Below are 10809 nucleotides of genomic sequence, written 5' to 3'. Positions count from 1 at the left end.
GCTATTCGTTCTGATATGTCGCATGTTATTGATGATGCCACTTCTGCTATGCATGATACTTATGATGAAACTACCTCTATGCCTGATACTACTGTGCCACTTAGTGATTTTCTTGATGAACAAATTGCTAGGGCTAGAGAAATTGAAAATATTGAATCTGATGATACTAATGAAAGTGATGATGAAGAATCACTTGTTATTCCTAAGGGTTATGTCTTTGATCAAGAAGCTTATTTAGCTATTTTAGCTTGCGAAAATAGAAATGAACTCAAAAGGTTATTAGCTAAATGGAGTAAGCAATCTTTAAATGCTAGAATGAAACCTGACCCTACTTTTGCTACTTCACCTATCTTTGTTATTTATAAGGATTATGAATTCTCTGTTGATCCTGATATAATTACTTTGGTTAAATCCGATCCTTTTCATGGTTATGAATCTGAAACTGTTGTGGCACATCTTACTAAATTAAATGATATAGCTACCCTGTTTACTAAAGATGAGAGAACTCGTTACTTTTATATCCTTAAAATATTTCCGTTCTCATTAAAGGGTGATGCTAAGATATGGTTTAATTCTCTTGATCCTGGTTGTGTGCGTAGTCCCCAGGATATGATTTATTACTTCTCTGCTAAATATTTCCCTGCTCATAAGAAACAAGCTGCTTTAAGGGATATATATAATTTTGTGCAAATTGAAGAAGAGAGTCTCACACAAGCTTGGGAGGGTTCTCCAATTACTTAATGATTTGCCTGATCATCCTCTTAAGAAAAATGAAATACTTGAAATCTTTTATAATGGACTAATCGATGCCTCCAAAGATTACCTGGATAGTTGTGCTGGTTCTGTTTTCAGGGAAAGAACACCGGATGAAGCTGAAATTCTATTGAATAATATGTTGACAAATGAATATAATTGGACACCTCCGGAGCCAATTTCTGAGCCTATTCCTAAACCAACTCCGAAGAAGAGGGGTATTCTATTTCTCAGTCCTGAAGATATGCAAGAGGCAAAGAAATCTATGAAAGAAAAAGGTATTAAAGCTGAAGATGTTAAGAATTTACCTCCTATTGAAGAAATACATGGTCTTAATTTACCCCCTGTTGAAGAAACATATAATCTTAATCCTTTACCTATTGAAGAAACTCATGGTCTTGATAACCCGACACAGGTAGTAAAGGTAAATTCTCTCTATAGATATGATAAAGCTGTAATCCCATTTACTAAGTTTGCTAGCCCATGCTTAGATGAGTTTGATAAATTTATGGCTAAGCAAGAAGACTTTAATGCTTATTTTGGTAGACAATTGAAATACAATTCAAATATGCTTGAACACTTGGGTGATTATATGGCTAATGTCAAAGGTGAACTTAAACTTATTAGTAAACATGCTTCTATGGTTACCACTCAAGTAGAACAAGTACTTAAAGCTCAAAATGATTTGCTCAATGAATTGAATAGTAAAGATAATGATAATGTTGTTAGAGTGGCTACTAGAACTGGTAGAATGACTCAGGAACCTTTGTATCCTGAAGGCCACCCTAAGAGAATTGAGCAAGATTCTCAGAGAAATAATATAGATGCACCTAGTTCTTCTAAAAAGAAGAAAAAGAAAAATGATAGGACTTTGCATGCTTCTAGTGATCCTATTGTTGAAACACCTGAGAATCCAAATGATATTTCTATTTCTGATGCTGAAACTCAATCTGGTAATGAACCTGAAACTAGTGATAATGTTAATAATAATGTTCATGATGATGCTCAACCTAGTAATGATAATGACATAGAAATTGAACCTGCTGTTGATCTTGATAACCCACAATCAAAGAATCAACGTTATGTTAAGAAAGACTTTGTTGCTAGGAAACATGGTAAAGAAAGAGAGCCTTGGGTTCAGAAACCCATGCCTTTTCCTCCCAAACCATCCAAGAAAAAGGATGATGAGGATTTTGAGCGCTTTGCTGAAATGATTAGACCTATCTTTTTGCGTATGCGATTAACTGATATGCTCAAAACCAATCCTTATGCTAAGTACATGAAAGATATTATTACAAATAAAAGAAAGATACCGGAAGCTGAAATTTCCACCATGCTTGCTAATTATACTTTTAAGGGTGGAATACCAAAGAAACTTGGAGATCCAGGAGTACCCACTATACCATGCTCCATTAAAAGAAACTATGTTAAAACTGCTTTATGTGATCTTGGAGCCGGTGTTAGTGTTATGCCTCTCTCTTTATATCGTAGACTTGATTTGAATAAGTTGACACCTACTGAAATATCTTTGCAAATGGCTGATAAATCAACTGCTATACCTGTCGGTATTTGTGAGGATGTGCCTGTTGTAGTTGCAAACGTTACTATTTTAACGGACTTTGTTATTCTTGATATTCCCGAGGACGATAGTATGTCTATTATTCTTGGAAGACCCTTTTTGAATACTGCAGGGGCTGTTATTGATTGCACTAAAGGCAATGTCACTTTTCATGTTAATGGTAATGAGCATACGTTACACTTTCCGAGGAAACAACCTCAAGTTCATAGTATCAACTCTATTGGAAAAATTCCATCGATTATATTTGGAGGTTTTGAATTTCCTCTTCCTACTGTCAAGAAGAAATATGATATTCTTATTATTGGGGATGTGCATATCCCCGTTGAGGTAACATAGTGTTATTCGAAATTTCTCCGGTTCCATGTTATTCGGAATGAGTTCGTTAACAAGACTTGATCAACCTTGTTAGTGGATTCCTTTTGATGATCATGAGATGGATGAAACTAGAAGGCACAACCTTCTGTACCCCACTTTTACTTTCTGTTATTTATATTAAATAAAATGAAAATAAATATTTTTCTGTCTGTTATCTGATTATCCGTGCAATATAAAAATACCTCGAAAATAAAAGTTCTCCAAATGCCCTGAAATTTAAATATGATTTTTTCTAGAATATTTGAGGATTTATGGAACTGAGAACACACCAGGGGGGTCAACCACCTGCCCACGAGGGTGGAGGGCGCGCCCACCCCTAGGGCGCCCCCTCCTCGTGGGCCCACGGTGGCCCTCCTCCACTTATTCCTGCACCCACACACTTCATCTTCCTCCCACAAACACGAATAACCAGCTCAAGCACGAGTTCTAGCTCATTTTGCTGCCATTTTCGATCTCCTTGCTCAAAGCACCTCTCACAAAACTGCTTGGGGAGATTGTTCCTTGGTATGTGACTCCTCCATTGGTCCAATTCATTTTTGTTCTAGTGCTTTATTCATTGCAAATTTTGTTGCTTAGGTGACCCTGTTCTTGAGCTTGCATGTCAAATTTATATGGTCAAAAGTAGTTTTGATGCATGATATAGGCCCTAGGCACTTGTAGGAGTAGTTGCTATCAATATCATTGAGTTTGGTTTACTTTTATTTTGAAGTTACTAAAAATTTCAGAATTTTTCAGAAAATGATGAGGAGACTTTTGAGGGGCTCATCGGGCCAAAGCTCGAAGGAAAAGGCACCAAAGCCTAAGTATAATCTGCCTCGCACCGCGGAGGTTCGGGCGTGTGAATGGCCTTCCGAGGATTTCTTGAGAGCAGCCGGGATTTATGAAGATTTTCATGAATTGGCTCATAATGCAGGCCTCACCTCTATCCTCCACGACCAATGCAATCGGTATCTCTTACTCACAAATACCTTTGTGCAAAACTTTCATTTTCATTCTAGGAACTCACCACCTACGGTGGAGTTTCATTTATATGATGAGCATAAGGAGATGTCGCTTTATGATTTTTGTCGGATCTGTTTAGTCCCCTTTGAGGGCAAGACAGAAGAACCACATCATGATGATGTGGAGGGGTTTATTTATACTATCACTATTGGGGAAACAAGGAAGGTTTCCGATGCACGAATCACTAGCATACATTTTCCTGTTTTATGTTACTTTGCATTATTTGCTAGTCGTTGCTTAATTGGTCGCGGAAACTATGGAAACCTTAGTATCCCTGATATTATTATTTTGCTCCAAGGTTTATACGGTGATAACACTTTTAGTATGGGTGGCATTATTGCCAAACGGTTAAGTCTGAACCGTACCAAGGGCCCCATCTTTGGAGGCATCTATGCTCACGCCTAGCTGCACATTTTAACATACCTATTAGGCATTCTGAGAAGGAAGAAAAAGTTCTGCCTCGTGTTTATCTAGATTATAAAAGTATGGTGGCACATGATTTTATTGTTAAGAATAGGGAAGGAGAGCTTAAATATCAATTGTTCTTTAATAAACATCATCCTGAGACTATTACCCTGCCTGCTCCTTCTTTGTTTGATTTGATCTATAGGCACGTACCTTGTTCGTTGAAGGCTATTCCACGCCTACCGGAACCCTGCACCAGCTGAGGAGCCAGAGCCGGAACCACAAGTTGATCCTTCACGACAGTCTAATTACCAGTGGGATCCGGAGATGATTGTCAGCCAGTGGCAATCGGAGTCTTCCTCTTCTGCACCACAGTACGACCCCAACTACTATTATGGATATCCGCCAGGCCAGCCGTGGCCATAGACCAACTTAGGCCAAAAGCCTAAGCTTGGGGGAGTACGTATTTCCCACCGACATTACATTTATGTTCACACACTCATTGCTAGATGTCGGTGCTCATACTTTTTCATTGTATCATCCATGCTAGTTTATTTCCTTTTTATGCTTTCTTCTTGTGTGTTTAATAAACCTTAAGAAAAACCAAAAAAATTAGTTGTAGCTTTTAATTAGTTTACTTTCCATGCTTGTAGTAGTAATTAAAAAGAAAACCCAAAAATATTTCCTGTTCTTCTTTTGCTTGTTGGGAGCTTTCCCGTGTAAATAGTTTTATTTCTTTTCTTTTCTTTGGGGGTCGATAGGAGAAGACCATAATTAAATTGTTGAAGTGGCTCTTATATGCATTATTGTTGATCTGACAAAAGAGCCCATATTGCCTTGTCTTCTCCTGTTTATTGAATGCTTGCAGATTCCAGCTTAGTCCAATGCACGTGCACTATTATTATTATTCACATCGTTCGGTCGTGCAAGTGAAAGGCAATTATGATGATATATGATGGACTGGCTGAGATGAGAAAAGCTGGTATGAACTCGACCTCTTTTGTTTTTGTAAATATGATTAGTTCATCGTTCCTGATTCAGCCTATTATGAATAAACATGTTTGCAATGACAACTAGAGATCATAGTTTCTTGTGCCATGCTTGATTAGCTATGAGTTATAATGGTTTACCTTGCGTGCCAACATGCTATTAAAATGGTTATGATGTGGTATGATAGGGTGGTATCCTCCTCTGAATGATTTAAGTGACTTGACTTGGCACATGTTCACGCATGTAGTTGAAACAAAATCAACATAGCCTTCACGATATTTATGTTCATGGTGGATTATATCCTACTCATGCTTGCATTCGGTGTTGATTAATTTTAATGCATGTTCATGACTGTTGTCGCTCTCTAGCTGGTCGCTTCCCAGTCTTTTGCTAGCCTTCACCTGTACTAAGCGGGAATACTGCTTGTGCATCCAAATCCTTAAACCCCAAAGTTATTCCACATGAGTCCACTATACCTACCTATATACGGTATCTACCTGCCGTTCCAAGTAAATTTGTATGTGCCAAACTCTAAACCTTCAAATAAATATCCTGTTTTGTATGCTCGAATAGCTCATGTATCAACTAGGGCTGTCTGTATCTTCCATGTTAGGCGGGTTATTCTCAAGAGGAGTGGACTCCGCTCCTCACTCACGAGATAAATGGCTGGTCACCGGGATGCCCAGTCCCATGCTTTATGCAAACTAAATCAAAATAATTGCAAACAAAACTCCCCCTGGGACTCTTGTTAGTTGGAGGCACTCGTTGTTTCGAGCAAGCCATGGATTGATGCTTGTTGGTGGAAGGGGGAGTATAAACTTTACCATTCTGTTTGGGAACCGCCTATAATGTGTGTAGCATGGAAGATATCGCCATCTCTTGGTTGTTATGTTGACAATGAAAGTATACCGCTCAAAATATTATTCACCTCTGTTTCAAAACCGAGCTCTGGCACCTCTACAAATCCCTGCTTCCCTCTGCGAAGGGCCTATCTATTTACTTTTATGCTGAGTCATCATCCTCTTATTAAAAAGCACCAGTTGGAGAGCACCACTGTCATTTGCATTCATTACTGTTAGTTTACATTGAGTATGACTTGACTGGATCTCTTTTACCATGAATTACAATGTCTAGTCAGTCCTTGGTCTTTAAAGGTGCTCTGCATTTATGTTTTGCGGTCTCAGAAAGGGCTAGCGAGATACCACCTTGTTATATCATATTATGATTGTTTTGAGAAAGTGTTGTCATCCGAGATTTATTATTATGGCTCGCTAGTTGATTATGCTATTGATATGAGTAAACTTGAGACCTATGCGTTATTGTGAATGTGGTTAGTTATAATCTTTGCTGAAAACTTGAATGCTGGCTTTACATATTTACAACAACAAGAGCAAACAGAGTTTGTAAAAGTTTTTCTTTATCACTTTCAGTTTATCAACTGAATTGCTTGAGGACAAGCAAAGGTTTAAGCTTGGGGGAGTTGATACGTCTCCAACGTATCTACTTTTCCAAACACTTTTGCCCTTGTTTTGGACTCTAACTTGCATGATTTGAATGGAACTAACCCGGACTGACGCTGTTTTCAGCAGAATTACCATGGTGTTATTTATGTGCAGGAGCAAACGTTCTCGGAATGACCTGAAACTTCACGGAGCCACTTTTCAGAAAATAAGAAAAATACCTGCAAAAGATGAAGGCCAGGGGGCCCACCACCTTGCCACGAGGGTGGGGGCGCGCCTGCCCCCTAGGGCGCGCCCCCTACCTCGTGGGCCCCCTGTTGCCTCTCCGACTCCAACTCCACCTCCATATATTGAGTTTCGGGGAGAAAAAATCAGAGAGAAGAAATCATCGCGTTTTACGATACGGAGCTGCCGCCAAGCCCTAAAACCTCTCGGGAGGGCTAATCTGGAGTCCGTTTGGGGCTCCGGAGAGGGGAATCCGTCGCCATCGTCATTATCAACCATCCTCCATCACCAATTTCATGATGCTCACCGCCGTGCATGAGTAATTCCATTGTAGGCTTGCTGGACGGTGATGGGTTGGATGAGATCTATCATGTAATCGAGTTAGTTTTGTTAGGGTTTGATCCCTAGTGTCCACTATGTTCTGAGATTGATGTTGCTATGACTTTGCTATGCTTAATGCTTGTCACTAGGGCCCGAGTGCCATGATTTCAGATCTGAACCTATTATGTTTTCATCAATATATGAGTGTTCTTGATCCTATCTTGCAAGTCTATAGTCACCTATTATGTGTTATGATCCGTTAACCCCGAAGTGAAAACAATCGGGATACTTACCGGTGATGACCGTAGTTTGAGGAGTTCATGTATTCACTATGTGTTAATGCTCTGTTCAGGTACTCTATTAAAAGGAGGCCTTAATATCCCTTAGTTTCCGTAAGGACCCCACTACCACGGGAGGGTAGGACAAAAGATGTCATGCAAGTTTCCATAAGCACGTATGACTATATTCGGAATACATGCCTACATTATATCAACGAACTGGAGCTAGTTTTGTGTCACCCTAGGTTATGACTATTACATGATGAACCGCATCTGGCATAATTCTCCATCACTGATCCATTGCCTACGATCTTTCCATATATTGTTCTTCGCTTATTTACTTTTCCGTTGCTATTGCTATCATCACTACAAAATACCAAAAACATTACTTTTACTACTGTTACCTTTTGCTACCTTTACCACTACTATCCTATTACTTTGCTACTAAACACTTTCCTGCAGATATTAAGTTTCCAGGTGTGGTTGAATTGACAACTCAACTGCTAATACTTGAGAATATTCTTTGGCTCCCCTTGTGTCGAATCAATAAATTTGGGTTGAATACTCTACCCTCGAAAACTGTTGCGATCCCCTATACTTGTGGGTTATCAGCAACCTTTATTATGCAGTCTGTCGCTTTTATTCTTCACCATCACAAGTTCGTACAACGCTCAATTTTCTCTTACACTAAATGATCTCACACTTTTAGAAGCAATTTTTATTGCCTTATTTCACCGATGACAACTTACTTGAGGGATCTTGCTCAATCCCTGGGTAGGTATGGTGGACTCTCAAAAATAAGATTTGGGTTTAAGGGTTTTTGGATGCATAAGTAATATCTCTACTTAGTGTGGAATTTTTGGCTACCAAAGATAGGGGCAAGCACCACATGTTGAAGGATCTATGACAATATAACTTAGATGTGAATATGAACAAACATAAATCATTAAGTTGTCTTCCTTGTCCAACGTCAACAATTTTGCCATATAATATTTTGATGGGGGCTCACAATCACAAAAGATTTCTAGGATAGTGTATTTATATGTGAATCTTCTCTTCCCTTATTAATTCTTTCATGAGTTGCATCATTGACTAATGCTATGTTTGTTAATCTCTAATAAAATTTTCTACTTATACTTTTCCTTATGTGGTGTCATCACCTACCATAAGATTAGCATATGATCTTCTTGATTTATTTCTTTTCCTTTTATCTATTTCCTTTATTTTTATTACAACAAGAAAGTAAAGAAAGCAAGAACTCAACTAAACTTTATTATATATCTCGCACACGATTACAAGGATAGATCACTAAGAAAACTCTCGAAAACAAAGGATTGGACTAAACTTTTATTCATCTAAAGCAAAAGATTGAACTAAAATAAGTAAAGGCAAAAGATAGTGGGGATGATACGATACCGAGGCACCACCCCCAAGCTTGGCGTAAGCCAAGGGGAGTGGCCATACCTGATACTCAATTTTCTTTTGGTGATGAAGAAGAAGGTGGTGGTGATGAAGAAGAAGAAATCTTGTCATCGGGTTTCCATGGCAGAGGTCCACCATCATAAGAGGAGGAGTGAGTCTCACGGGTCCTGCAACCGACAACCAAACTCATACCTTTAAACCTTGCCTCATATTCAAAGACTTGGCTTTGGAGATGATAGATGTGGCTTTGGAGGAAGTTGATTTGCTCGTTGAGGGTGAAGACGATGTCCTTCATGGGCTTGCCATCCATCTTGAGGTCACGAGAGAAGTCCATGATCATGAGGTAATCGGCATTGAGTCCACGCTCCACCATCCCCTTGCACCGGAAGACCTCCTGCTCCATAGCTTCAAGCCTAGACTCCACGGTTCCCGTCCCCTTGGGACCTGGCACATCGCAAAGGTGAAGCACCCCCTCATGCATCTGGATGACATGAGGGTGCTGCACCACCTCCCGTAAATATGGGTTGATGATGTTCTTGAAGAACTTTTCCTTGGAGGAGCTTGAAGAGGCCGTAGTAGATGGGATCTGACAAAATATAGCAAGAAAAGAGAAGAGAAGATTTCTCCGGGATATTGTGGTCAATAGTTTTAGGGGCATATAAAGATTTTTTATCTTGGGAAACAAATAAACGGTAGAAAAACGAAGTCCGGAAGGTACCCGAGGTGGGCACAACCCACCTGGGCGCGCCTAGCTGGCGCGCCCTGGTGTCTTGTGCCCACCAGGGTACGCTTCCTAGAAGTTTCTTATTTTCCTAATTTTCTAAATATTCAAAAACTGACAAAAAATATTTTTGAGGATTTTTCGAAGACCTTTTACTTACCGTATCATGTACCTCCTTATTTTCATGATTCTGGAGTGTTCCGAAAGGACTCTTTTATGCGTTCTTCCGGTCTCAAAGTTTGGATAATATTACTTTCAACATTAATGGGCATACCTGAGATATAATGTTTTATTCGTTGCCCATTAACAACCTTCGGGTTAGTACCTTCGGCATTATTTATTTTGATAGCTCTAAACCGATAAACCTCCTCGATAACATAGGGTCCTTCCCATTTTGAGAAGATTTTTCCTGCAAAGAATCTGAAACAAGAGTTGTACAAAAGAACATATTCTCCAACTTTAAACTCACGCTTTTGAATTCTTTTATCATGCCATCTTTTAACCTTTTCTTTAAATAACTTGGCATTTTCATAAGCTTGGGTTCTCCATTCATCTAATGAGCTAATATCAAATAACCTCTTTTCATCGGTAACTTTGAAGTCATAGTTGAGTTCTTTGATTACCCAGTATGCTTTATGTTCTAACTCAAGAGGCAAATGACAAGCTTTTCCATTGGACCATTTTATAAGGAGACATACCCATAGGATTTTTTATAAGTTGTTCTATAAGCTCAAAGTGCATCATCTAATTTCTTAGACCAATTCTTCTGGGACCTATTGATGGTCTTTTGCAAGATTAATTTTATTTCTCTATTGCTAAGTTCAACTTGACCACTAGACTGAGGATGATAAGGTGATGCAATTCTATGGTTTACATCATACTTGGCAAGCATTTTATGGAAAGCACCATGAATAAAGTGTCGCCATCAGTCATCAAATATCTAGGGACTCCAAACCTTGGGAAAATAACTTCCTTAAGCATTTTAATAGAGGTGTTGTGATCAGCACTACTAGTTGGAATAGCTTCTACCCATTTAGTAACATAATCAACAGCAACCAAAATATGTGTATACCCATTAGAGGAAGGGAAAGGTCCCATGTAATCAAATCCCCAAACATCAAATGGTTCAACAACAAGTGAATAATTCATAGGCATTTCTTGAAGCTTACCGATATTACCTATTCTTTGGCATTCATCGCAAGATAAGACGAACTTACGGGCATCTTTGAAGGGAGTAGGCCAATAAAATCCGGATTGCAATACCTTGTGAGCAGTTCT

The sequence above is a fragment of the Triticum aestivum genome, chromosome 5A (assembly GCF_018294505.1).
Source record: "Triticum aestivum cultivar Chinese Spring chromosome 5A, IWGSC CS RefSeq v2.1, whole genome shotgun sequence".
Lineage (NCBI taxonomy): Eukaryota > Viridiplantae > Streptophyta > Magnoliopsida > Poales > Poaceae > Triticum > Triticum aestivum.
Note: the sequence above shows the minus strand (reverse complement) of the source record.